The sequence below is a fragment of the Gracilinanus agilis genome, chromosome 4 (genome assembly GCF_016433145.1).
Source record: "Gracilinanus agilis isolate LMUSP501 chromosome 4, AgileGrace, whole genome shotgun sequence".
In the NCBI taxonomy this organism is placed as follows: Eukaryota; Metazoa; Chordata; class Mammalia; order Didelphimorphia; family Didelphidae; genus Gracilinanus; species Gracilinanus agilis.
The window spans coordinates 143648401-143653159 of NC_058133.1; positions in this window are offsets into that span (position 1 = coordinate 143648401).

A 4759-nucleotide genomic window follows, 5' to 3' on the forward strand; every position below is an offset into this window, starting at 1 on the left:
TATGCCAGTTATACTGCATGAGACAGAAAAAAGAAAGTGGAAACATAACAAATTAATAAATATATTTACCAAAAAAAGTTAAAAAAACAAACAAACCAAGAAGGAAGTCTAGTTGTCATTTAAAAAACAATTTATTTTCTGGACTTTTGAAAACTGTCAATTTTAAATATGTTAAAAGGGCTTTCCTTTCCTACCAGGCTCTACCAGTGTTCTAAAATTCCCTTGTTAGAGGGACACCTCCAGGAAGAACTTTAGCATTGCAGGTTGAAACTTTCTCTGTAACTAAATAGTCTTAGGGAGTTAAAGAGCACTGAGAAGTGAAATCAAGTCATCCATTCAGCATATGTCAAGAGTTAAGCTTTGAATTCAGGTCTTCTTGAGTTTGGAGGCCAGGTTGCCTCTCCTATAGCTGCAAATTAAGTATTGTGAAAAATTATATTTCACATATATAGATATGTTGTTTATTTCACATATACTTATAGATTGTACATGACACCTAATTTTATACATATAGTTCTCATGCCGTTTTCCTCTTGTCAGCAAAACCCATGGTAAGGTATGTAATGGCTCAGCAATCAACAGCTTGATTGATGGGGTTCTTTTCTTCCCACTATGTGACTTCACATAGGGTATGGCACTTCAGGAAAAGCTATCACCTTGAATTAATAAGAATAGCTAGCTCTAGGTTAGTTAAATTTTGCAAAAAGAGCTTTGTCTCCTTAGATCCCCACAACCCTTAAAACGGGCTGCTGTTAAGTGACTTGCTAGGTCGAGGTTCAGGTCTTCTAGATGCCAGGTCCCACGCTCCATGCACTGAGCCATTTGGATCTGCATTTATACTCCCTTATCCGCCGCCCGAACCTCAGGGGCCCAGGCCTCGGCAATAAGGCATCCTGGTTGGGACTAAGTCACTGGGGCTGGCTCCCTCCCTCGCCCCCGCCCCGGGGTAAGCCACGGCGCAGGGGCCGGAGAATCCCTCTCCGCGCCTGTGGCTCGTTCCCTATCTCTCACCTCCAGCTGCCCAGGCACCAGACACTAGGCTCGGGCTTGGCTCAGCAAAGATTCCCAAGAAGGCGCCAAATCCCCATCGCAGCTTTCAATTTACGCGGGTCTCAAGCTGAAGGGGCACCGCCCCTAACGGAAGTGACGTAAATGTACCGCCGGCGAATCAGATTGTAGTTTCTCTGCTAGTTTCCACGCCTCACCTGAGTTACATCTCTGTGTCAGTCTCCTCTCCTCTCTCCCTGTCTACTTGGATCAGCTTTCTTTAGATTGACGCTGGCTCCTAGGAGGAAGTCGGGGCAAGATTTCACTAATGACATCATGCTCCTGGTCAGAAGAAGACATTATTTAGTCTATGTGGGGGGAAATTAGAGCGCTTAGAAGACTCTGAGTGGCCTCCTGGGAATTGTAGTTTCAATTGCGCGGTGACGTCTGGGAGTTGTAGTCCCTGGACCATCCTGAGTTAGGAGAGTAGATGAAACTCTCAAGTGGGGTACATTTAAAGATGAGCCCATTTCCGTTCTTTTGTGTTTAGTTTTTTAAGAGGGGGGAAAAAGTAAAACTAAAACCAAAAAGGAATAGGTGAGTTATTGTGTGTGCGTGCTGGTAAATGTTTAACCACAGGCTCTCAAAAAAAAAATATCACTTTTAAGTTTAATCGGAATTATTGACATTTTCTCAATCCTTTTCTTAAGTCTAGAGTAGACCATCCAACAAAACAATAAATCAAACTTTGATTAGTAGCGTTTGCAAATGGAACATTTGGCTGTTGATTCCAGCTGGCTCCAGCACATACATCCCTGAATACCGAATGGACATTTAAACCATCTATACTTTAGAAGCTTGGTCTTGGAAAAATGCTGTGAGAGGTAGAACTTGAATCCAGGTGTCCCTGTTTTCAGGTCCTCTTTTATCTACCGGGCTGTGCTGACTCTCTGTATGAAGTATACTGAGACTATACCTTCCATTATACCTAAGTGTATCTACAGCTCTGAGTCACACATTAAAGGGGCAGTTAAGATTTTACAGGAATGTGATTTTGTCAGGAACATGGGAAAACTGTGGGTTCTTAATGCTTTATTGGCAATAGGATAATAGGATTAAAGCTGGAAAAGACTTTAAAGATCTAAACCTTTAATTTAGTAGATGTGAAAACTGAGAGTTAGTAAGTTAAGTGACTTAACTCAGATCACAAAGGTAGTAAATAGGAGATCTAGATGTGAATGCTGGCCTCAAGTCTCTCATCATTCTCCATCCTCCACTCAGCTGTCAAATTGACTATCCTAAAGCTCAAGTCTGACTGTGCCATCTTCCTTTTCAGTAAACTAGTTTGATTCCCTATCATTTCTAGGATCCAGAATAACCTGACCCCTTTCTACCTTTCTAGTCTTCTTACTTTGGTCTCTTCTTTCTCCTCAGTACAGTGATACTTCCTCCTTGCTGTTCTTTACGCAAGATATACCATCTCCTGTCTCAGGGTATTTTTTTTTCTGGTTTTCCCTATTCTTGGAATTCTTTTCTTCCTCATCTGTCTCTTAGATTCCTGGGCTTCCTTAAAGTCCCAAGTAAATCCCAACAGGACGCCTTTCCTAATCCTCCTTAATACTAGTATCTTCCTTGTGTGTTATTTACAAGTTATCTTGTATATATCTTTTTATACTTAGTAGTTTGCATGTTGTCTCTCCCATTAGACTATGAGTTTTTTGAGGGGTAGAGACTTATTTATATTTTTGCCTTTCTTTGTACCTGGCACATCATAGGTACTTAATAAATGCATGATGACAGAACAGAGTTACTGAACCCCAGTCCTGTGATTTTAAATAGAGCAGCAGGCAATAGAAAGTCAGATGTCTGAAGAGTGTTTTGTTTTGTTGTTTTTTTTTTTCCCAGCATGAAACAAAGAGGATTTTTTAAACAGAGGGGGCTGGTCCACAGCTGCTATCCCAGATAGATCAAAGGTATTGTAGCCAATCAGGCTAATAGCTCCCCAATCCCATTCCTGTATGAGATCTTCATTTTACCATACTTCTCAGGCCTGTTGTGTCAGTGAACAAAATGAATATTGCTAAAGCATCAAATTATAAACCTAGAGATTCTAAGGGGATAAAAACTACTTATCATGACCCATAGGATCATTTCATTGTCCTGCTTCATGATCACCAGTTATTTTAGGCAGTAGGGCATGTGAATAAGAGAAACACAAACTTAAGTGAAAGGTTTCTCAAAGAGATAATATACCATAGAAGCCAGAACTTACTTGGGCTAGTATTAGCATTTTGAACCATCTAAAGAGTGATATCTACATACTATACTAAATGTAAGAGGGTGACACAGAAACTTTAATTGTGGGCTTGGGGGCTTAGTCATGCAATAGGCATGGAATAATTACCATAATCATCCTGTATTAAACTCTCCATGTGAGGATATGAAATGCACTACTCTTCAGGAAGTTACAGATTGTGGAACTGATGGAAAACAATACTTTACTAGATGGACAGGAAGGGACATTTCAAGGACTCTGTGAAATCCAACCTAAAGCAATGAAAGGTACATCAATATGTCAATGATCCGGAAATGGCAGACAAAGACAGACTGCTTAGTGGGGAGAAATCCAAGATGGAGAGGCTTAGCTTAAATAAAGGAGTGACATTGACTATAAGGCTAAGAAGCCCTTGTGAAGAGAGTGCCAAGACCTCAGGAAGTAGCTGCTTTCAGAATCTGTCCATAATGAATTCCTAACCATGGATTGGTCTTTCAGCCACATTTGCCCACAAGGGAAATAACCCTGCCAACAGCACCATCTTAAAATACAAAAGACTAATAGATCTTTTATCCTGTACTTTAAAATCTAATAAATATGTTTACCAGGCATCTGAGCCAGTTTTTTTCACTGGTCTCATATATCTCATATGAACACATTTTGTTGATAACTCATTTCCCCAAAGGAGAGTTTTAGGTTTAATGCATTCTTAAATTTAAATCAATAGAAATTTCTTTTAGTACTAGTCTAACTTTTTGATATGCTGTATTTGTATAGAGTATTTCTATATGTAGAGATAGATATATTTTTCAATTTGTGTAATGATAGATTGCATTTATATAAAATCTCTTTCTCCTCCTACTCTCCCCCATACCCATTCCTAATTTTCTTATCTTTTATTTCATTTTGGTTCTATAATATAGGTAGATCAGTTATTGGGGAGACAGTGTCTTGAACTTCTAGAAGTCAATCAGAGAACCTGACTTTGCTATTTCCTTCTCTTTGACTGGATGCAAATACAGTCATCCCTTGCTATAACGCAGTTCACTTATCACTCCTTCACTGTATTGCTGGTTTAAAAACAAAATCTAAATCTGTATCTAGGAGTCACACTTATGGTGGCACACTATTGGCTGATGGAATGAAAGGCAACCAATCACAGTGTTGTGTTCTGTATCCTGGGCACTGTTTGGCTCAATGACTCTAGGTTAAAAAGAATGTGAAAAAGGTTTATAGGAGAGTGGGAAGGGTTTATAAAGCCTTAAAATATCTATATAAACAATAAAATAAATATAATGCCGCTATTTCATGGATTTTCACCTATCGCAATGGTCTCTGGAATGTAACTCCCACGATAGGTGAGGAATCACTGTAAAGGCAAGTCTCTTACCTTTAGTGAGCCCTATTTTTTGATCCATAAAATGGGGTTAATAATAGCTATACTAATGACTTCACAGTATTGTTATAATGCTAAAGTGAGACAATTCATGAGAACAT